This window comes from Dermochelys coriacea, chromosome 17, assembly GCF_009764565.3.
Source record: "Dermochelys coriacea isolate rDerCor1 chromosome 17, rDerCor1.pri.v4, whole genome shotgun sequence".
Lineage (NCBI taxonomy): Eukaryota > Metazoa > Chordata > Testudines > Dermochelyidae > Dermochelys > Dermochelys coriacea.
Genome location: NC_050084.1, coordinates 5,243,960 through 5,269,001, shown reverse-complemented (window position 1 = coordinate 5,269,001; position 25,042 = coordinate 5,243,960). Strand labels below are relative to the sequence as shown.

The following is a 25,042-nucleotide window of genomic DNA, read 5'->3' as shown; positions in this document are numbered from 1 at the left end:
AATTTTCAAAAGCCCCTAAGTCCTATTTTCAAAAAGTGACTAACGAGGGATTTTCAAATGTGCTTAAGTGAGTTAGGAACCTTTTTCAATGGGAGTTTAAGTCTATAACACATCAACAAGAGCAACAACATGCATAATTAGTGGAACCAGTGAGCCACCTGCCCTTCAGTACCTAGGCACAATGGAGCATGCTAGCAACAATTAAGGGACGTCCCATTAGATCTAGATATTGATATAGAAGACAAGCTGCTGATTTAGGTACATTACAAAAAATGATCACCGAGCCAATTCAAAGGCAGCCATTCAGTAATGGTACAGTGAATAGCTGTTTCTCCTCTATCCATCAGGCAAAAGGATTCAGTCCGTATTAATCATTTGTTATAAATGAAATTAGATCAATAGAACAGGGTGGTGTTACAGGATCATTGGGCTTGAGTCTCCTCTTACTTATTCTAGTGAGAATGAGGAGTAATGCCAATTAAGACAGTGGTGTAAAACCAGCATAAGTGAAATTAGAATCTAGCTCCTTAATGTCTCTGGCTTTGCTTTGTTGTGCATCTATCAGCAGGGGATCATTACTGTGTGATAAGATACTGTAAGTGAAATGAAAGGTTAAACAATTAGTTCACACCCAGTTCATAAATGTAAGAGAGGAAGTAAGGGCTGGATCAAAATAGGGAAACAACACTGTTTCTGAAGAGCAGCAGACTATAGAATTAGCATGTAAGCTGCCTGAGAAAACTAGAAGATCATTAGGACAGATCCTCAAGCTATTCATTCTGACTTAACACAAATAAACTGTGAAACTGACACATACACACTGTGTAGGAGACTTGGGCAGTGGGATCCCATTCTTCCCATTCTTCCTTTGTCACACAGGGGGATTCATTACATGTGTAACCATCATTAGCATCAGTGTACATTACTGAGATGGAACTCCAGTACATCAGTGAGAGAACAGAGCACAGCCTATAAGGATGCAACATGGAGAGGCTGTACCAGGCGTGCTGGAACAAGTTGTATAGGGGGAGTGCCGAGAGTCATCGAACCAAACTGTAAACCCTGCATGTGAAAGAAACCACTTCAAGCCAGGGGTTTCGGCAGCACCCCCAGCAGCCCTACCTCCAGCACCATGGCCTTACTGCAGGACCCTCAGAGTCTTAGGATCATAGAACTAAATTCTGCCTGTGTGGGGTTAGTTAAATCAGCCAACTCTTATTTATTAGTTAAACACTGAAATAAAGGCCAAAAGGGGAAGTCAGATTCATAGGGTGTTTTAGTTATGAATCAACTGTTGGAAATGGCCCACCTTGATTATCATTACAAAAGGTTCCCCCCCGCCCACTCTCCTGCTGGTAATAGCTCACCTTAAGTGATCACCCTCTTGTTACGTGTATGGTAACACCCATTGTTTCATGTTCTCTATGTATATAAATCTCCCCACTGTATTTTCCACTGAATGCATCCGATGAAGTGAGCTGTAGCTCACGAAAGCTTATGCTCAAATAAATTTGTTAGTCTCTAAGGTGCCACAAGTACTCCTTTTCTTTTTGCGAATACAGACTAACATGGCTGCTACTCTGAAACCTGCTATGTGTGAGATAGTTATGATGAAATCAGTAACTAGATCACTGCTGGCTCAGTAATAGTTCTGGAGCCTTCTGCAGTGGTAATTCTATTGAAAACAAAGATGTTACACTGAAGACAGAACTAGCTTATCTGACTACCAAAGTCGATGTCTATTAGTCTTCCCAACACCAAGCAGAGACTCGTGATTATACATTTTTAGAAGGTCAAATAAATTTTCCTGCAAGGTGATGCACATAAAAGATCAAACATGATTCAAATTGCCTGATTTCACCCATCCCATCCGTGGCAGCTACATGGATTTCTTAATTCAAAGACATTGTACACTGCACAGGAGAAGCAAACACACACCAAGAAAATTTTAAAAAAAGTTACCACCAGGAATCTAGGCTCATTCTCACTCTTTTGATTATGTTACATGATAATACCATCAAAATGTAACTCTTGTAATCCTACTACAAGAGGTACAGAGCATCCAGTCCTGGAGATGCTTAATAACCACCATTTCTAAAATTTCACACGTTTACCTCCCGTGCCTTCCTGTGTGCCAGTTTTGTATCAAATTTGGGGGCAGCATAAGGTTTCTGTGCTATTAAATAAGTGTACTGGGTGTCAGTGAAAGGACTCGCATTGAGTTCAGTGGTCTGGACCAGGAACTTATTGCACTGTTTGTCAGTGTTAATCACACTCGTTCAATAGCAATAAAGCCATTGGAAGAGTGTACCGTCATTGGAGAAACGTCTCTAAGACAGCTCCACCTCAGTGCTGGTCTCTGCCTAACGTGTCTGTCAGTGGGAGACCATCATGCTAGTGCAGCACTCTGGTGACACTGTACTCTAATCGTTGCTGAAGATATTATAAATCTTAGCATAATGGTCAATTGACCCCAGTGCTGCTTGAGCCTAGTGTACCCAGACCTAATAGGCCTTGTTCACTCCCCCCTTTCAGACAACTCTCATGCTGAAATAACAAAACAAAAAGGGAAGCTCTGATTCACAGTTAATTAGTGGAGCCTTGTCTCTCGGTGAGAGATGCTGGTTCTATCACTCCAAGTGTTCCTTCTTTAGATGCATTAGGATTAAGTAGACACTATGTAAACTTGTTACTTGAGCCTGACTGCATGGACATACTTTCAGTGGGCCACCTACTTGATTGCTGATGGATAGAATGAAAAATATAATAAATGTCTCCGCTCCCGTATCCTTGTCAATGACTAATGGAGGAACAAGCAGTGGACTCAATCAATCCTGAAGACTAGCAACGTTTGTGGAAAAGTGTGTGTGTGTATACATGTGCACGCTCACACACAGACAGAAATGTGTTGAGATTGAGAGTACCTATCAGTAATTTAAGGGTGAAACACATTACAAGGATATTGCATTATTCCAAAGCCAAACATAAACCCAAGAAATTCAGAGTTGAGATTACATTTTAAAGAAATCCAAACATGTTAAGGTATGGAAATGCATCCAAAAAACATAATTACAACCTAATTTCTTCAAATGTAGCCTAAGCACAAGATTTTATGCACAATGAGTTTTAACTGTAGTACATGAGAAGTTTGAAGAGTGTGCCTCATTTTGTTATTAAGATAGTTCTAGATAATGTTCAATTTCTTAAAGGATCCAGTTTATAATTAATTTTAAGTGAAACTAATTAACCGATTTCCTTGTAAATTTTCAGAAAATAATTCTGTGCCCACAGAGTAAATGATGTAAATTTAGAGAGGATATGACAACAACAAAAGAGGCTGAATCCCTTAAGTGAAAAACAGAACTCAAACTTAACTATGGAGTCTCAACTGGTGACTTCATAATACATACACACACACACACACACACACACACACACAGGCCCCCATTCTCTAGAACCATAAATGCAGTGCAGCTGGTGTGTCCCCATACATTGAGGGCTGGTGGATTTGACGTCATGATGATCCACTCAGGAAAAGAACAGTAGGTCCTATGTAAACAATAGCTACTGTTGATGTTTTTAAAAATCACTAAAGTGATTGTGTACAAAACCCCCCAAAAAACTATGGCCCAGATCCACAAAGGTATGTTCTCCATCAAAACAAAATAGTTTCAATTTTGGCCCTAAACTACTTGAGAGCGGAGCTCTATAATTTCAGAATAAAATAGCAAGATACCTCATCTCTGTATATACTACTGGTCACCAGTATAAACAAATGTTAAGAAGAAGAGGACATCTGCTGTTTATTTCACAGTTCGTGGGAGCTGAGCCAGAATGGACATAGCCTATCAATCATTTAAAGTTATAGATGTTCATTTCTGCAATGCTTAACATATAAGATTCTTTTCTTAATAGCCCCATTATGTAATATTATCCATGTCCCCAGTAGGTTAGAAAGAGAATCATTAGAAGTAACACAATGTAAAAGTCATTTGTAGTACAGGAGCAGTCACTGATACAAGAGAAAATTAATTGGCCATGCAATCTGGGGATCTGGGAATCAAAGCTTTTTACAGACTCTGCAACCATCAAAACAGCAGCAAGTATAACTAAAATCTCTCCTCTGCTGGAGCTGCTAACCGCTTGTTCTCACGCTCCTCCCACATGGAAATCTTTTCTAACCCCTATTAGATTCAATGTACCAAGTACATTATGTATAGGGGAAGTGGGTCAGGAGTTTTTGGAAGCTAAGGGAAGCGAAGCACCTTAGCAAGAGGAGATAAAGAAGAGCAAGATGATTCCATAGACAACCTTAGCAAGAGGAGACAAAGAAGAGTAAGATGAATCCATAGACAATTTTTTAACAGGTTGCATGCTGAGGAATAACTCCCTGCACTGCTGAAGTCACTGGGTGAAATTCTACGGCCTGTGTTATGCTGGAGGTCAGATAAGATGGCCTCTTCTGGCCTATGAACATTGAAAAGAATGACAATCCTGACTCTTTGGTTTCTAGGTCAATGATTTCAACATCCCAGCTTCTCAAAACAAAATCCTAAACTCCAGTGAAATAAAACACAGAAGTGGCAACCCCATGTACCCTACAACTGAGAGAGAGACATTTCTATCATGCATTTGCATAGCATGACAGTGCCATTTATTAGCATATGTTAACATACTGTCTAGATAGGAATTCACAGCTTGAAAAGCCTAACCATCAGGGATTAAAAATGCACAATCCAAATTTAAATTACATGTTCATAAACTACGGAGGAGGAATATTGGCTCCCAGATCAGATCATCTTACTAATATGTGCATAAATCAGAGTATTGTATATATACAGGGTGCTTTACAGAGAAAATGAGGCACAAGATCAGATTCTGACATCAGGGTCACCAGTGTAAATCCAAGAGTACCTCAATGAGATTTACCCTGGAGCCCCCAAGATGAGAATCTGGTCCATAGTTCCTACTTGAGGAGCATATAAACTATATGAATACATTTTACAGATAGAAGGGACTATTGGGAGTGTCTAGTCTGACTTCCTGAATAACACAGGCCATAGACTTTCACTCAATAACTTGTGGATGAACTAAAGCACATCTCTTAGTCAGACATCCAATCTCAAATGTAAAGATATCACGTGATGAAGAATCCACCACATCCCTTGGTAAATTGTTCCAGTAGTTGATTACCTTTCCTGATAAAGATTTATGCCTTCTAGGTTCCAAATCCTGCATCAGGATCTCCTGGCATGCACTCCTGGGCCCGTGTTGAGTTACACAGACTTAAGTATCAAAGCTTAGCTACGTTAGGCCTATTAGGAAGGTGGCAGCTCCTCCATAGATTCTCTGAAAAAGTGAAGTGAAGGCACTATCTGAGCAGCAGTATCATTCTGGAAAAGGCTCCTTCCAAGAGTAAAACAACATTGAAAAGTTGCCTTGAGAATTACTAGTCTAGTACATGGAAAGAATATCTGACACTATTGTTTTGATGAAGGCTTCAGAGGAAGGCAATTGTGAAAAAAAATAAAACAGTACCCGTTTGATGAGCATTATCAATGCTTCCCCTGGAAAGTCAATAATTTCTATCGTTTCAGCAGCCAGAGGCCTTAGTAATTCTCATCTGTACCTGTGTTACCAACAGTTATATAGCACTATGCCTTTCCCATCAGTGACAATTTGGTGTATATTAATAAGTTGAATAGTCACGCATAAAAGCACCTTAGCCTTCAGTTAAAATGTACATTTATTTAATGAAGTGTTCATTATCTTGCCTGCCAAGCATGAATTCTAATTACATTAATTCTGTACATCAGGAATAAATGTACCTTTAGTTGGGCCTTGGTATTATTCTTTCTGTATAATGACTCTCCTTCCCAAGTGTTAGATAACCAGGCATTACAAACCAGCTGGTATCTTCCATCTAATGATTTCAAAGTGCTTCCATCAAAGGCTCCCTACATGCTTCACACATCAAGGAATTAACTTTCACAAAGATCTTTTGTGGTGAGGCAGTATCACTATCCCCGTTTTAAGAGATAGGGAAAACTGAAAGGTGAAGTAACTTGCCCAGGTCCCACAATAAATCTGTAGCAGAGGCTAGAACAGAATTCAGATCTTCCAATACCAAGTTGTATACTTTAGTGTCTAAACAATGCCCTCACTGGTGGATACATTTTGCCTTCTATTTCTTAAAGCCTCATAAAACCAGCACAATTATGGGAAAACCGCCTTTCATATGGACAAGAAAACACCCATTTGAGTTTAACAAGCAAACACAGAGTTATATAAAAGAGTACTCCTATACTTTTTGTTATTTCTATAATGTGGCCAAGATTTCTAACAATTTTATTTTGACAAACATTTTACTTCCCACAATCAGCGACTCTTTTACAGGGAGAATAAAGTATCCATGAAAAGCCATTTGCCCTGCAATAGGCTGCTGCAGTCAGAACACAATAGCTTATTTCAGTGATGTTTAATCATAAATAATAGGGCAGATTGGAAAAAAGTATTGATGGAAAGTATTCCAATGGAAAATTGGATTTTAGACTAAATGAAAGTTTTCACAGAAAGTGTCCACTTTCCTCTAAACTTTTTTTTGGGGGGTGGGGGGGAAAAGGGGCTAAAACAAAAAACAAAATTCAGTTTCTGGTAGTTTTCATCGGAAAAATTTTCAGCTGTTTTCAGTTTTTTGATAAAAAGTCACAATTTTCTACAGAGAACAGGAAAAACTAAAACATTGCCCCACCCTCACCCCATTTTCCAATAGATAAAGGTGATAAATACATGGCATTTCTATAGCACTTTTCAGCCAACATCTCAACAATGCCCCTAGAGGGACATATTAGCGCCCTCATTTTACAGGTTGGGAAACTGAGGCAGAAAAAGATTAAGCAACTTCCTCAATGACTGAAAGACTCACAGTGGGAGTCGACAATGGAAACCAAACTCCCACCTCCTGTTCTCCAAACACTAGACCATACTTTCCCCCATATATAGGGTGACCAGACACCAAATGTGAAAAATTGGGACAGGAATTGGATCCTATACAAGAAAAAGACCAAAAAATCAGGACTGTCCCTATAAAATCGGGACATCTGGTCACCTTACCCATATAGAGACAACAAGCAACATTAACTGCAAGTTGGGGTGGAGGGGATGAGAAGATATGATTATAAAACATCAGTAAAATATTTGCATCTACCATGCAGTTTCACACCCATGGTTAAATTAAGTTGTGTTCCTTTCATGTTGCATTTTAAAAGCATTCTCCTGTGGTCACAAAATCCTTAGGGGCCACCCACCCCCCACCAAATGAAAGAGATAGCTGAAACGTGAAGGAGGTTGCTGGCAGACTGCCAGGGTCCAAACACTATCTTTCACTGAGAAACTACCACACACAGTTCCCTGCTTTAGGGACAGGTGGGGGGAAACCGATATTGACATGATATTTAAAGGAGAGCTATGAGCCAATGCAGTGTATGTAAACAGTCCCTGTCTCAGACAGCTCCAATTCACTGAATGTAAGAGACATGGCGAGACACCTCTTCACTAATGTCTCTTTTTGTAAATATTGAATGTTTCTTAACATGCCTAAGGCGAGGGAGGCAGCTGCCTTATGTGTTGCATTCATCTGCCTGCCCTGATGGCTAGACAGTTAAACACAGAGTTTCATTGGTGTGTGTTTAGCACACGAGCAGACTAGTTTTTGCTGCAGGAGTTGGAAGCAGTTGGTTGACCTTTGATTGGGGACTGCTGCTCATGGGCAGCTGATATTTTAGGGCTGGGTCTCAGAAGAGTAAAGATGGGGTTCTACTTGTTTTACCCTGCCAAGTACAAAGCCATTCCCCTTTTCATTGCCTTCTCCTACTTTTGCCATTAACCTCGCAAGTGTTATTTTATGCACAAATAACCCAGAGAGCTGTTCAGAGGGGATACAGACCATAACTATCCTCCAGGTCTCTTCCATCACCTCGCCTCCCCCCGACAAACAGCATCTGCTCAGCAGAAAGTGTCAGGAATCATTTCCATCTGTTTCCCTCTCTCCCCATCCCCAAAGCTCCATCCCTCCTTCCCCCGGGAGAGCCCGCAACTCTACCAGATTCCTGCACCAGCCCAGTTGGCTCACTAGGATTCTCTGTGGTTTCAATACATTTGGGAAGGGATCATACAATTTTTTTCCCCTCCCGCAACCTCTTGGGGCTTGGTTTTGTCATCGAACCCACAGGAGTCTCAGCAAAACATTCTGTGGGTGTATTTATCCTCTCCCTTTCTGGAAGCATGTGCATGTTGCAACACAGTCTCATGGCTAGGGGCCACTGAACTGGCAATCAGAAGATCTGAATTCTATTCCAATGACCCGGGGCATGGATCTTGGGGAGGTCACTTCATCTCTCACCCTTCCTCTATCTCGTCTACTTAGATCATGAGCTCTTTGGGCAAGGACTAGGTCTTATGGTATACACAGTTCAGAGCACAATGGGGCCCTGAGTGATGCCAGTTGGGGCCTCCAGGTGCTACTATAATACAAATGAACCTCTGAAGCTTGATCTTGCTTTGTGTAAAATTCCTGTGCAAGCTTTTCCAACACTCTGACCACAATCTTGGGATGGTAACAAAGCTGAGGGATGTTTGGTCAGGTTTGGGTTTCAAATTCCTTCCACCCTCGGCTGCAGTCACATGCCGCATGTACTCACAGGACAGGCCCAGCTTCCCCTGAGTGCATTGGTCCCGACCACCTAAATCATCTCTAGGGTGTGGCCATGAGGGGTGGTTTAAATCTAATATGTAAAATTAGGGATGAGCCAGAACTGTTGAGTTTGGATACAGATCCACAAGACCCGCCAAGAAGCGTAGAGCCATATGGGAATGTCACAGAAGTCCCATGTGGGGACAGGATGCAATTGAATCTGGAGCTTTGCTCTGGGAAATACATACATGGCTTGAACTGTGCCAGGCTGGGTGAGCACGGAAACTGTATAATGACAGGAGAACTATTTCCATGTGACCAGAACAGGTGCAGGAAACTGCCTGGCAATCGGGTCAACCCTGTGTGAGCCCTCAGCCTTTTGAAAGGAGATTCCTTCACTGGGGATCTAGTTTTACGGTCTGTAAGGAAGGATTTTCTTAGGCGCCTCAATGAGATGTTTACAGACACACTTTTTTTTTTAAATCTCCTTTATTAAAAGCCATCTCCACTCCTGAGTCCCTCTCCTGTGACCAGCATTTGCCAAGGTACCCTGATCCGTAAAGACATCATCAAAGTTGCCTGCTGACCTAGTGGACATGGGAATTATCCCCCCCATGAGCTGCATGGCAAACTACCCTGTAAGTTATATATTCTCTGTGCACAAGCCTCTTTCTACAGGATGTTTATCTAACTATGCCAGTCAGCTGTGGGAAGAACAGCCCTGCCTGCTATTTATACCCTGAGCTGAAACCTGGGTAAAAATAGCTCTGGCATTTTTTCAGTCTTGAAATTCCATTGTAAAACCTTTTGTAAGAAAATCTCCCATCTCTGCCTAAACATATTCTTCCTTCCCTGTAGAGGAGATGAGAAACACAAGTGGAGGTGAGCTGAGTCAGCCAAGTTCCCATAGCCACAAAACAAGCATCAAGCCCATCCCAACCTTCCGTGCTCTTTGCATGACCTGATTAAAAGTCCAGTGAGAGTTAACGAACTCTGACAAAGGGGACAGACGTCAGCTTGAGACATGGCTCGGAAATCTCCTCGGAAGTTAATGCTATTACACTCTGTTTTCCAAGATAGTGTAAAAAAAAAAAAAAAAAAAAGTGATTAACAAGAAGGGGCAGTAAGATCAATTGCAAATAAATAGACTCTCTCACCCCAATTGCAGCCCTCCAAATGGGCCTTTCACAAAGCAAATTTCTTTCTCTGCCTTAAGATACCTGGACCTCTGCAGCTACTCCCCTGCCCTCTGAATCTTTACAAGCCAATTCCATTTGTGAAATGGTTCAGCTGAAGGCCGAGGCCCAAACCCAAATAGATATTCCCACCACCCCCTGCCCCAGATATCCAGCCCCACAGTGACCGTTGAAGGAGAAAAGAAGAAATCCCACCTGCTTTGTTAATAAACACTATAGAACACAGGACTATAGAAACTGGGCAGGAACTGTTGCCTAGTGGTATGAACAGAGGGTTGAGAGTCAGGCCTCTTGAGTTCGGTTTCTAGCTCTGCGATCAGTTGGTGACACATCACGCACATTACAACCGCTCTGAGCCTCGGCTTATCCAGCTGTAAAATGGGGGCAAAACCAATGATGCCTGCTGTGGAGGTGGGGTTGTCAGGCTTAGTTCCTAAATGTTTATAAAGCGCTTTGAGATCATGGATGGAAGGAGCTAGAGGATGACACAGGATTATGATTATTAATAACTGAGAAGCAGTGTTGGAGAGGGAAGAATCAAACTTTTGGAGTCTCAAAACTGGAAACGGGATCAAAGAGTCAGATGTGAATATCACCCAGCTCTAGCAAAGGTCCAATCTGGGTCTCAGCATAGCAGCTTGGATACCTCTCTATTTTCAACACACGTCACTGCAAAAGACGACATCCCAACCTCAGGGCAAGAGCCAGTCCTCACTAGGGGCCTGTGGTTGATGAGCTTCTTCCCAAACTAGGATTAAAGGCCACAGGCACTGCTATATTTATAGCCTGGGATTGCCTTTTTTTTTTTTTTTTTTTAAACAAAATTGTCATTTGTGGCTCAGAGAGAAGAGCTGCCTTGCTGCTGAGCCCTGTTCCTCTCCGTTACCAGCCCCTTGGTTACTGATAAAAGGTTCCCTCATTCCAAAGGCATCAGAGGAAGAGATTTCTGTTGAGCATGCTCATTGCCACATAGGTGTTACAGCAAGGCTATCAAGAAACCAACCCAACTACATCCTCCTCAAGGGGAACACCAACCAACGAAAAGGTAGAAGCTTCTCTCCCCACCCCACCTCAGTCTCCACTCACCAGCCCCCACCTCCCAACTCCTATTCCTGGACTCTAGGCCAACTTGGCAAGGGCTGCAGCCTCCAAAGCCTGATCTGTCTCTGTTTGAGTCAGCTTATCTGCATTTCACTATTAATAGACTGCTTTAGCCTGCTGCACTCCCAGTGTAATTGCAGTTTAATAATATATCCAATGTGTGAGAGAGGGAGATAACCCCACTGTACTGCAAATACAGTACAATATTCCCTGCAGTGTGCAGCACGTCTCCTTCCCTGATCTCCCACCCTGAGGAACCAGGAGCAGAGAGAGACCAGTGGAGGTTTCAAGGAGCCCTTGCTCTTAAGCTCCAAGCCTTCGGAGCTGCAGACAGATAACACAAAAGGCATTACAAGCTAAAGGACTTTTCTTTTAGGACAAAAGGACTCACTTTTCATTTAGCATCAACTGTATCTCAAGGCTGTTTTCTGGCTCCGGAGCTTTTCCACTCTCACCTAAATGGTATCAAAAGGCTGACACAGGATTTCTGATTCTCCCACCTCCTCTCTGGGACTAGTTTGTAAGCTGCATCCTTAGGAACCTCTCCTGCTTTTCTGCACACAGCCAGGCTGCGATGAGAATTAGATCCAGATGCCAGATTGCCAATTTCATTGCACATGAGGGCAAATACTGAGCAGCTCACACTCTCTCTCTATAGGAAAACAGAAAGGACGGAAGAAAGCATGTCTAGGCTTTGCCTAGCCAGGGGCTGCACTGGCAACTTGCCCATAGCCAAGGTACAGCATTTACTTTGCAGACAACAGCTGCTCCTATCTTGAACACAGAGGTGCCTCTCTGTCTTGGAGTTCTGTACTGCCGCCCATCCCTGTCGTAACACAGCACCCTCCCAGCATCTGAGCAGCCTGCTCTTCACTGGCTGTATTAAAGATGAGCATAGCCACAAGCCATCCTGAGAACTCCATGGACGATGAGATTAGCCACCCTGGGGTTGGATTTTGGGGCATTCCAGAAGCTCACTGCTACATTTCCACTGTGAACATCTGCACCACTGGCCAGTATCTAAGTCTTAGGGAAAAGCCAAAGCAATGAGCAACACAGTCTGCCACAGTTACTGGAGGTTAGCAGAGCCCACATTCTTTTCCATAAAATGTTTTGCCTGCACAGCCATAATAATTTGCACTTCCTTGGCAGCTTTCACTGGAAGATCTTGGTGTGTTCTGCAAACATACATGAATTAAGCACCAGTCTCCTGAAAAGTCAGTATCATTGGGGGAAACTAAGGCAGAGACTTTAACTTATGTTAGAGATGTTTAGAGATGAGTTGGGAACAGAATCCAGATCATTCCTTTCCAACATCAAATGCTAAAGCAGCAGTAGGTCAGGAGTGGGGGGGGGGGGGGACTAGCTGTGTGCTAGCTACGCTGGAATCTGGTGTTCCTCTCAGGCTGTCAGAGGCACAAGACAGCGACAGCCAGCAAGGCTCCCCCAGCCCCCAGCCCGAGATCCGTACTGTGCAAAACACTCTGGCCAAGATTTTCCACAAGTTATTTTGGGTGCCTGTGATAGGGCAGCTCCTTCCTGGGGCACCCTCCTGCAGCTGACCAGTGCACCTGCATTATTTCCCCGTCTTGGTAGAGTCCCCAGAAATTCCAGGAAAGCTTTCCAAGAGTAAATAGCCTTTTGCAGGGTTAATTTATTACAAAAAGTCTCACAACCATAAATCGGATTCCCCAGCAATATCCAGACCATACGTTCAAGTCCCAATAGTCTATCAACACACGAAGTAGAGCCCAGCATCTCTCGCTGCACACCAGCTGCCTGGAATGGATCCAGAATCTCACCATGTCTCAGCTGCCTGGTATAGCTCTGGCATCTCTCACCCGACTCTATCCGAGCCCCTCTAGTTGGGGTGATTCTGCAACCCGTTTCCTTCCCAGATATAGTTCCATTCTTGCCTGAAGCCATCAGTGGGCTCCCCCACGCCGAATTCCCGAGTCTTTAGCCCTGGCTCTATGGCTTAGGGAAGTTTGTAGGTTTGTTTGTAGGACCCCATGATGACCTTTCTCCCTTTTGCTTTCACCAGCCTGATCTGGCTCTGCTAAGGAACTCTTACCTCTTCCTCCTTCAGGGACATATCCTCCCTGAAGCTCTGCTTTTCTTCTGAGCTCTCTCAGCTCTGGGTTCTGACCTCTAGCCTTTGGACTGTCTCTCATTTATCACTCCTGAGGGAAGCCTCACCGTCCTCACTACACCAAACTAGGGTGCACCCAGACTGGAACAGGAGTGCTGGGCCTGACTTCATTTACGGGGCCAGTTACCCTGTTACAATGTTCAACTTGAAAAGAGGCTTGATTTTCAGGAAGTGCTAAGACCCGACTGCTTCATTAGCAGTAAGTGATATGGCAGGCAGGCAGCGTTGTAAGAAAGATCATTATTGAACATGCACAGAAGCCAGTGTCACATGCTAAGAGGCCTGTGTTTGTCCAGTAAGAGCTGGGCCACCGCACCACTTATTGCTAATGAAAGAAGCAGGTCTGTGTTCTAGGTTTTACACTGGAATAGATCCCTCCAGAAGCCTCCTCTTTCTTCAATCCCACTCATCATACTATATCGCTGTCTGAAAATCAGGCCCCTGTAATGTGTCTCAAGTTGTGCTCCCCAAAAAATCACAAATCACTTCTGAAAACCTTGGCTTGTAAATTTGCAGTCCCAGGGAGTAGCTTGTGCTCCATTGTGCACCATAACAAGACTGCATGATGAACATTCCATGAGTGTCAAAAGTTCATTAAGCAGTTTATTCTTATTTGCTAAACGAACATTCATGCATTCATCTGCCTCCCACAGTGGGACTTTCAGTCTAGCCTGACTCCTGGGGTGAATGTGCATCAGTGGGTTTAACACTGGTGTGTTTCGGTAAATCCTGTCTGTGGCACAGTAACCATGGCAAAGCCAGGGAAGATCTGCCAGGGCTCCCAGACCTCAGGCCCTTTGCTCTCCAGCTCAGAATCCAAGTTTTGGTGTAGCACTTAGGAGCAGGTTTATTTAGAGTGTGCTTATCAGACAGACTCAACCAAAGCAAAAAAAAATTAATAATTTCATTGCCCATTTCTATTTTATTTATAGGCATTTAAAAAGCCCAGTTATTTATAGGCTTTCCTGTGGCATCTATCATTGTAGTATCCGAGCACCTCAGAAACACAAACAGATTTATCCTCACAACCCTCTTATGAAAAAGAGAAAAGTGTTATCCCCATTTTACAGATGGGGAGACTGAAGAGATCTGGGTTTAATTTCTGGCTCTGCCACAGGTCTCTGTGTGATCTTGGGGTTATCACTTAACCTTTCTGTGCCTCAGCTCCCTGTAAAATAGAGGCAGTAATCATAGGTAAGGCTAAGTTTTTGTCACCAATATTTTTAGTAAAAGTCAGGCACAGGTCACGGGAAATAAACAAAAGTTCACAGCAGCCCATGACCTGTCCCTGACTTTCACTAAAAATATCCCTAACAAAAGGGGTAGGTGGGTTCAGCACCCACTGCTGCTGGGGCTCCCGGGCCCCCCCCCACTGCTGCTGGGGCTCCCGGGCCCCCCCCCACTGCTGCAGTGCATGGGAGCTCTGGGTTCCCCCTAACCCTGGGGGCTGGGCTGCTGCAGAGTCCCTCTACCCCTGGGCAGCTGCAGGGCAGGGCTGGCTGGGAGCTCCAGCCCCAGGGCAAAAAATGTCACAGAAGTCAATGGAAGTCACCGATTCCATGACATAATTGTAGCCTCCTAGGCGCTGAGTTTCTAATCTTCTGGGAGGGGGAACAGACTCTGCCCAGGCCCCACCCTTACTCCACCCCTTCCCCCAATTCCATCACCCTGCTTCTTCCCACCCCTGCTCCACCCCTTCCCCGCCGAGTTCCGCCCCCTCCCGAGTGCACTGTGCCCTTGCTTCTCCCTCCACCTGCCCCAAGCGCCTCCTGACGCCATAAAACCACGCTGATCGGCAGGGCCTGTTGGTAGGCAGGAGGCACTGGGGGGAGGGAGAGGGATTGATGGGGTGCTGAGCAGCCACCATTTTTTTCCCGTGGGTTCTTCAGCCCTAGAGCACCCACAGAGTCGGCGCCTATGACAATAATCCTTCCTTTGTCTGTCTTGTCTATTTAGATTGCAAGCTCCTTGGGGCAGGGACTGTCTCTTCCTACATAACTGTGCCTAGCACAATCTCAGTTGGGGCCTCTGGGTGCTATTATTATATACATAAAATAAAAATGAATGGGGGGGGGGGGGAGAATCTCTGAAGAGGAGTGAATTGAAATCCCTTCCCTCTGACCTCTCAATTTAATAGACCGAGAACAACAACAGGGAGATTTGCAGAAACTAAGACCTCATGCCTTCATTTCAGGGATGAAGCAAAGTTTTCAGTGGATACCCCATTGCTTTAAACCACCCAGAAGAGGTTTAGAGGCATTTTAGAAGCACAGATACATATTCTGATCTGATTTTACTGATGGCTTTTGCGAATGCTAAAAACAAAGGCTTTTATGATAGAGAAACTGAGGCGGGGGGAGGAATGGTTTTGGGAAATCCTTCTCTCTGGAAAATGCTGCCACAGATATAAATGAACATTTGTTGCTCTATCCTTATTTGCTACTCGGCACCTTACCCTACTTTTCAGATACCTGAGGGGCTGCGAAGAAAGGTCTGCATTAATAACATGAGAATACTTTGGGACATGGTCTGAAACCAGCACATAAGGCATGGAAAGCCTGACAGCTCTGTTAGTGACAAACAGGAAGGGAAACCCCTTCAGAGGAACTACTGGAAGAAGGAAAATGCCACCAGGAGGGACAGAGCAAAAACAAACTCTGAACTCACCTGAAACGTGGATTCTCTCTGAGGTGAGTCAGCTCCTTTTGACTCTGCAGAAGCAAAGAGGACCAAGGGTACGTCTTCAGTGGAGAGTTAACTTGGGTGACTGGCACCTGGGTTAGCCTAACTCAAAGCCATCCCCGAATTATCATATCCTCACTGGTGCTCTACTCCCTGTGTGTGCGCTGCTAGGGTGGAGTGGGGATATCCCAGGGGCCTTTGTGCTGAGCTGCTCTATGATTCATTCCTGAGGATTGTGGGAAAACTTGTCTGTCCTTCTGGGTGCATGGGGGGAATTGTGGGAAGGCAATGGAGGACTATCAGCACTGGAGGGAATTAGCCTACATCCTCACTGCAAAGGAGGTGGATTTCAGCTTGAGTGAAAGCAGCCCCCCCCCCCCCCGTCTAACCCCTACCCCTGGCAGAGCCAGCCAGCCTGGTTTTAAAACACCACCCATCATGTGGGGAGGATTTGTGCATGTGTAGAGGGTAGCAGGGTTGGGATAGTGTCTGCGTAAGAGCCTGCGTTGATTCTGCAGTGAAGACAGACCCCAAGTCTCTGCCCTTTGTATACTGCAGGCAGATATATTAATGCAGTGAGAATTGGGATCTGGAGTGTTTGCGTGTGGTTAGCGCAGCGTCTCCCCTCCACCCCCGCAGGCTTTCTTGGTGGTGTGATAGTGTTAGTACATTCATAACAGGTTATTTTTGGCTTCTGGGAACTTCAAAAAGAAAGCTTTTTGGATAATAAACTTGATATTTTTGTTCCCTCTTACAGCTGCTTTAAAACTGAAGTGAGTGAAATGAGACTGGACCTTTTTGAAACCAGGGATTATGGGAATGTAGCTTTTCACTATGAAAGTTAAGTCACCATCCAGGCTGCTGCTGGTGTCTCTTTTCTATGTTCTTTGACTGTGGTATGTTTAGTATTAGCAGCAACACATAAAATTCTGCTAGCTCTCAAACTTAAACGAGGTCCCCTTTAATTAATTAATTAATTTAATTAATTAATTCTGTGGTAATGCCCAGAGGCCCCAAATGAGGTCAAGGCCCCATTGTGCTAGGAACTGTACAGAAACATACAAGATGGTCCCTGCGCCAACGAGATTATAATCTAGATAGATGAGATAAGTAGACAGTGGGAGACAGAGGCATAGAGAAGTGAAGTGATTTTCCCAAGGTCACACTGCAGGTCAGTGGCAAAGCTGGGTTAATAATACCCCATAAATTTTACAGGCTGAACATTCCTGATCAGACTCCTTGTGACGCTCCAGGCTTTATAGTCTTCTATCGTATTGGGTGTCTTAGGGACGTGTGACCAGATGGCTTCTGCCAAATCTGGTGGGATGCATCAGCCTTTCATTTGTAACCCTAATTTATTGCCTGCTAACCATAACTGAATAGTACCAGCTGATTGTATAGGGGAAACCCAGTCTGTCTCCCCTTCCCCTATATATATATATATATACACACACACAATCACACACTCACTCACTATCCATGGGAGAGAGGCACTGCTGGCGAGTTGGCCTTTTGATGCAGTAATTACTTGCCTTGACAACAGGAGATGGAAACACAGATAAAGCAAACAGAGTTTTTCAGCTTCTGGAGTAACTCAGCAGCAGCCATGCGTACAAGTCGGCTTTAGCAGTTTGTAGCAACAAATCTAATTACAAAATGGAGGCAGAGGCCAGCTCTATGCTATGGGGATGATAGTGACATAACTATGATGCCATGACTAGGGCGGCAAAACCCCAAAAGGGGTTCTTCTGTTGCTCTAGGAACACCATCTTCCAAAGCAGTGGTAGCTAGGTTGATAGAATCATTTTTCTGTCAACTTATCTGTGTCTACACCAGTGGTTAGGTCAACGTAGCAACAGCATGTTTGGTTTTTTTACACCCCTGCCCCGAGTGCTGTAGCTTTGTCAACCTAAACTTTAACTGTAGATCAGGGCTGAGAAATACAGCTTCTAATACACATTCAGTGTTGGTTCACAGGTTACTGCTTGACACCCAAAGGATTGACATTATATTAATTGAAGATATCACCTTTTTGAAAGCTTTGCAGGCCCCAATCTGTATGGCAAAGGATTAAGAGGTACACTGAGGTCACAAACACTTAGTTCTCATGGATCTGGTTTCACGGATTTATATCTACACTGCATCCCTCATGATGGTCCTATCAAGTCAAATGCATGGCTTGGTCAGAATCAGAACTTGGATGACATTGGGTTTGTTGGGCAGACACGTCGTATTGACCTCTCTGCTAGATGAGCCCATTTGCCGAGGCTGAACAATAACTGCTGGGTGCGTGTGGCTTTCTCTACACCAGCTCCCTCCTGCTACAGCAGAATTTCCAATCTAGGCCAGGCCTTTCAGAGCAGATTCTTCAGCCCTCCTCCACTGAACCCTGCTCTCCCAAGTATCAGACAAATCCTCTTTGGCTGGCTGAGCTCAAGTGAGCTTTCAGATGTCGCTTTGCACATCACAGCCTGCAGGCCTCCCTGTTCCTGGAGCTCACTTTGAGTTCAGGACATTCAGCACATTGCAGGATTAGGCCCTGACTGCATTGAGGACCCCTTGCTCTCATGCTAATGTCTAAGGACTTAGAGGGGGGCCCCTACGCATTCAGACGGAGAGTCCCGTTAAAGTGATAGGATAGCACATCTAGGGCCGTCTATTGGTCCAGTAAGACCTATGTATAGAGGGCAAGAGAGAATCCCATGTCATGTTCAGTGGTGGAGGTGGAACAGTTGCATCAGCACTTTCAAAACAAGCTAAAATAAAGTGCTGGTCTAAATCTAATCAGATACAGTTTCAAATGGATTTTAGTACTGAGGTCAGCAAGAATCAGATACATTTTATAATGCTCATCTAGCGCCACAGAAGCAATTTTGGCCTTTAAATTAGCAGCACTAAATCAGCTGAGAAAGTTGGCAGGTTGTGGTATCACCTAGTGAGAGGGATGACTCATAAAAATGCTACAATGTGTGTTTGAGATGAACACAGTCCTTCAAAGTAATTGCTCTAAATTATATAATATTTTAAAAACTCACAGTGTGCCTTTTTACAAGCCTGGTGTATTCAGTCACGGGTGCTGATCTCAGCCAGTTTTCTTCCACTGTCACCTCTGCTTCTCATCCATGTGAGCTGAGAGCAGGGAAATCCCTCTCTTTTCATTTCTCTCTCTCTCATCGTCTGACCTCAACTTTCCTGGTGGATAGCTCTTTATCCTGCTACTCTGATAGTTCATTCTCACAGCTGGCCTAATCCCAGTTATGTTAATCAGGAACAAGCGGCCTTGAGGAAAGTCTGCCCCCAATGAACTCATGGGGAGATGCGGAATGGGTCAGCTTGTAAAGAGTGCCATTTGACTTCCAGTCTAGCTCTTCCAGGAGGTGGAATTCACACGTACAAGGGCTCTGCTTAAGGTTAGGGAGGGATGGGGCCAGACATTATCTTAGCCTTCCCAGAGTTCGATGGTGTTTGGACTTTAATCCACTTCTGCTTAAGATGGATGTTGGTTATCAAGCTGGACAAGAGACATTTCTCCTAACCCAAGCTTTCTTGACTGCAGTCACGTCCCTGCACTAAGCTCTTTGGGGAAGGGACTGTCTTTTTGTTCTGTATTTGTACAGTGCCTAATACCATGGGGTCTTGGTGCACTACTGGGCTCCTAGGCGCTACAATAATACCAACAATGGTAACTGTGCAAGACACAGAGAATGGGTCCTCCTTTGCTTCCCTTTGTCCTCGGTACCTTTCATCCTCCCCAATCCCTCTGCAACCTAATGATTCTATGAGGTACCCCATCACCTTCTTCCCTTTCTCCAGCCTTCCTGCGGCTTCTCTTCCTTTGCTGAAGGCTTCCTGCTGTGTTCAAAGGATTGACTCCCTCCTCTCTTCCTCACTGGTATTCCAGTGCCCTCCCCTCTCCTTTTGCCAGTGTCTCCACAACATGTTAGAACAGCCTTTCCTACCTGCCTCCCTGGACAACTCTGTGGCTTCCTCCATGGCTCTTTTGGGTGTCCCAGCCCCCTCTACCCCTCTGATATATAAACCACATCCTGACCTAGCCCAGTATCCCTCCCCTACCCATTCCATCATTTCCTTCCTTTCTGAGTCCTTGAACCCCCTCAGCAGCCTCCCTTCCCCAGCAACCCTCCAGACTAGCCCACCTCCTTCCTTGTTGCCACTGTGCTTCTCCTATCTCCACTGTGACCTCCTCCGAGCATCTCTGTTCCAGCTGAGACAGAGACTGGTTAAGCCAGACACATAGCCTTATTCTCATCAGACTGAGGGGACTGTTTACTCCCTGCCTGATCGTAGTTGCCACTGGAAGGGCCTGTTAGGGGATGGTGTGAGGTCTAATATTCCCACCCTTTTGTTTTTCAGCCACGGGGGATGACGTAGGGTCTCAGTATCCTACATTCTCTGGCTGGCAGGAGACCATAACCAGTGCACAGGTGTCTTCTGTCTCCATGGAAACAGCTTTATGCCTGGGTGTGTGGGGAGGGTTTTTTCACCCTGTTGCCAGGGAAATGCAAAGCTACAAGCAGCCTAGTAAAAATATAGGTTTTTTGCAGATGGAAAGAGAGAGTGAGTGCAAAGGTGCTGCACCTAGGCATGTGGTAGACTACAGAAATTTGCCCTGGTGTAAAAACATTGATGTAGTTGCATCAGTGCAAACCCCTAACCCAGACACAGCCCCTGTGCAAAATAGGACTTGGATTTTTTAATTTAGCCTGGGTTAATCTGGTACATTGCGGTACAACATGTCTGCATTAGGAACTTGCATCACTGTGTCTTCACTGGTGAAAAAAACCTAATATATACAGAGCACAAGTATTTTGGAAAGGATGTAGGCATGAAGGGACGTAGCCCCTTCTGTAATTCAGCCTCTGCTGCAAACGTACCAAGTCAGAAATACAGATGCTTTCCTCCCGCTGCAACAGGTGATCTTACAAAACACAGCAATTTAAGAACATGTAAGCCTCAAGTCTGAATTTCCTGGCTCTTGTCAATTGAAGATAAACCACTAACTTTATTTTAACTGTGTGTGTGTGTACAGTTATTATGGAGCCATTAAAATAACACTTGAAAATTAATGAGCTGTTACAAGCAGCAGATGTCCTATCCCCTCCTATAAGGTGTGAGAATGGTACAGCGTTTGGAATAGTTTTTATAGCTGCTTCTGCTCTCAGAGCCAGATAGGAATGACAAGCTCTCTAACCAGTTATATCAATTAGGGAACTGCCCTTCAGTTTAATAGCTGAAGTGCATCTGGGAGGAAAACAACAGCCCCAAAACCTAGGGATATTTCTTTCTCATTCTTGTGCTAGATGATTTTTGCTAGTTGGCAGTTTTCCCCACAGCTTTCTGTCTCTGGAGGGCTAATACACAAAGCATTGCATAGTCATTTTTTATGGAAAAAAAGACAATCAGTGTAACTGGGGGGAAAAAAAGTGTTTAGTGGGACATGCAAGAGATATATATTATAGTATCTGAGAACCTGTTTGTAACAGGGTCTCCCCAAATCCTGCCTCCATTCACCCACCATCCTGTAAGCCAGCAAGCAAACTCGCCAGTCAGAGTGTCAATTAAGTTCCCACTAGCACCAGTATTTCTCTCTCTCTTCTGAGAGATGCACTGAAAGACAGACACAAGATGGGCAAACCAGGCCCTGCAGCCTGGTCCCTCCAAAGGCCTCTGCCTCCAAGGGCTCCTGTTCCCATTGAATTGCACCTGCTGAAATTATTATGAGCTGAGGGAATGCAGCACCTCACAAGACCTAGCTATAACATGATCAAATATTTACTTAGGGCTAGACTGACACATTATCTGTCCTGAGCCAGGCACTTAGCTGCACCACTTCAAGAGCACATCACAATTCCCTCCCTGGTTCCCCCCTTATTCCAAGTGTAGGGCTACATGATGCAGCAATGCACACCATGGGGGTGTGATTTCTAAAGCATACTAATGTGTGGTGCATTATTTGGTCCATGTCAACTCCACTGCTGTGCACTAAAAGCTCCTTAGCATGCTTTAAATGTGTAGACAAGCCCAGAGACCATGCTGCCAGCTCGTATCCTGTCTCCCGGCCCAGGCTGAGTAGCAGCAGCACCGTGGACGCTGCTCTTTCCCCTTGCTGTGATCTGCAGTACAACTAGTCCTCTTACTTCTGTGCACATTGTGGTAAGGGTGTGGGTCACAATCCTGACCTAGATGAGAACATTAGAAATGGGTCCAAGCTGCAAAGATTGGCTCCAGATCAGAGTTTCACCAGAACCTGGAGGCAATGGGATCTGGGCCCCTCATTAAAGAATTCATATAACAAGATTAATGTGCAAGAAGTGCATTTAGGATAAATATCAGTTAGTGACTCATGATCTCCCTAATAGTGAATGCAATTTACCAAACTGTCAGCCTCCTTTTGTGTCATGCATTCAGAGAAGAATTGCGTTTCTTGAATCCTGCTCTAAGGAGCAGCACCAGCATATTTTGCAGTTACAGAGCATCGCAGATCCTACAGATGAGTAAATGGGCTCCATATGAAATCGCTTTAGGAGAAGAAGGATTGTCCAGTGGTTAGAGCACCAGCCTTAGGACTCAGGAAACCTGGGTTCAAATACCCAACCTGCCACAAGCTTCCTGTGTGACACTGGGCAAGTCACCTAAGGGCCTAAAGATGCAGCACCTGGTGAGATTTTCCAAAGTACCTAAGCACCTAACTCCTAATGAAATAAATGATTTGGGAATGAATCTGTGACTTTATAATCAAAGCTTTTGCCCTTAGAAACAATAGAATTGGTCCCATAAGAGCTTTCTTAACCATGTCAGCACTGCACTAACAGCCACACTGTCTGGGATTTTCTGAAGGGTTCAGGATCCACAACTGGTTTGCTGCTGGATGCAGAAAATCTGGCCACTAGTTGTGGGTGCTGAGTATTAGAAAATTCACCCTTGAGCTCTTTCAAATATCTGTCCCTAAACTCTGCAGCACAGTGCAGAACTGGGGAAGGATTGTCTGAGGACTCAGATTTCAGAGTAGCAGCCGTGTTAGTCTGTATTCGCAAAAAGAAAAGGAGTACTTGTGGCACCTTAGAGACTAACAAATTTATTAGAGCATAAGCTTTCGTAAGCTACAGCTCACTTCATCGGATGCATTTACTGTCTGTAGTTCCAGAAGCCAGGAATGTCATCTCGAGGGGCCAGAGCCGCAGCTGGGGTGAACTGTCATAGCTCTATTGACTTCAATGGAACTACAAGAGTTTACACAGATTGAGGAATTAATCTATAGGACACTACACTTCGGGGGGGGGGGCGAAGTAGGGGGACATCAAATTAATTAATTCCAATTACAGATCATTCTGAAATGCCAATTCTGCAGTCTTACTCAGGCAAAATTCCCATTTAAGTCAGATTGGGGCCTCCTTCACATACAATTCAGCCAAAATACTTTTATTTAAAAAGAGAGAGAGATTTGTGACACTCTCAGCAAGTGGATTTTCAACCTTTTCAGACTACTGTACCCCTTTCAGGAGTCTGAATTGTCTTGAGTACCCCCATGTTACACCTCACTTAAACTACTTGCTTACAAAATCAGACATAAAAATACAAAAGTATCACAGCACACTATTACTGAAAAATCGTTTCCTTTCTCATTTTTAACATATAATTATAAAATAAATCAATTGGAATATAAATATTGTACTTACCTTTCAGTGTATGGTATATAAAGCAGTATAAACAAGTTGTCTGTATGAATTTTTAGTTTGTACTGACTTCTTGCTAGTGCTTTTTATGTAGCCCATTGTAAAACTAGGCAAGTATCTAGATGAGTTGATGAACCCCCTGGAAGAACTCTGTGTACCCCAGGGGGACATGTACCCCTAGTTGAGAACCACTGGCTAAGCATCTGCCCAAGTGAATTTGCCTCCTGGTGTTTGAAAGCTCAGCATTTGTTTGACCAAATCCCATTAACTACACTAATGCTTGATGAGTGACAGGAGAAACGACTATGACAAACTTCTGACATTTGACTGTGTGGAAAGGGAAAGGCAGGACACACGGCAATTAAGGTCTTTGTGTACCTGTTAAATATTTGCTCTTACAACTTAAAATCGGCTGCACCTGAGTATATGATAGGGACACAACCAAGTTGTTCAGGTTTGAAATGCAGGTATTTGTTAATCAAAATGAAGGGTAGGGAGGGATTTTACAAACCTCGTGTGAGCAGAAACCTTTCAAGAGTATTTTTTTTCTTTTAATTTCAACGAAAGGAACAAAGAAAACAGCCATCCGCAAGCGACTGAGAATCATCAAATGAGGCTGGCCAGCTTGGTGTCACCATCCAGATTTGAAAAGTGAACAGCTCTCAAGGGGAGTTTGGGGTGAGAAAGAACTGGAGGGTCAGGCTTCCTGAGAGGAAAAGACACCTTGAATTGGAAAGCATAAGAGGAGGATGTTAAAACCCTTTCCTCACAGCATGTCGGAGACAAAATAAGGAAAAGTTAAGGAGAGCTTCAATCTTGGGTCTTGACCCTGGAATCGGTTCACAAAAGCAAACCTCTCAACCTGTATAGAGCCCCAGGGAAGTCTGTGTTGATCTGATTCCAGGATCAGGGCCTTAAAATGTAAACTATTCAGCAGGGGCTGTGGAGCACTGTTTAAAGTGAAGGGGCCACAGTTTTGCCCCCTGCACCTTCCTCTTCCCCTCTCAGATGTTCCCTCCCGACTCAGAAGCAGACTGATCCCACTGACCCATGAGCCCTTCACCCAACCCCCCCAAATCTGAGTGAGTGGCATTGTGACCTGGCGCTTAGGGTTGCAGTGCTGCTCAGGTTTGGCCCAGCCAAAAAGTGGTTTGGCCATGACCTGAGAGACCACCCTCTAGCTCTGCAGCCTGCACTCTTTGAGACAGGGATTATATCTACCTCTGTGTTTGTACAATCCAAGTAGAGAGGCCTTGATCTGGTTTAGGGCCTGTAAATTTCCATACCACAACAACAGAATAAAAATAACGATGATGGGAGGCAGAGTGGTGTAGTGGACAGGCAGTGGGAGTCAGGAGACCTAGGTTCTAATCCTGGCTCTGCCAGTAACCAGCTGTGTGACCCTGGGTAAATCACTTCATCTGTGCCCTTTTCACCTCCCACCCTTTGTCTGTCACATCACATTGGATTGTAAACTCTTTGGGGCAGGGACTATGTTTGTCCAGCCCCTGAGACAATAGGGCCC

General features: G+C 44.4%; 1 protein-coding gene across 6 annotated transcripts in view; it reads right to left on the bottom strand.

The window, feature by feature from the left end:
- DHX40 (DEAH-box helicase 40) overlaps positions 1-25,042 on the bottom strand; it is a 141,488-nt gene that overhangs the window by 76,023 nt on the left and 40,423 nt on the right. Inside the window, exon 1 of one of the 6 annotated variants that reach the window (XM_043499653.1) lies at positions 15,809-15,920. The exons of the other annotated variants lie outside the window; for them this stretch is intronic. The gene's annotated coding sequence lies outside the window, so the exon portion shown is untranslated. Of the gene's footprint in view, positions 1-15,808; positions 15,921-25,042 lie in introns of those variants that run through there. 6 annotated transcript variants of the gene reach the window in all.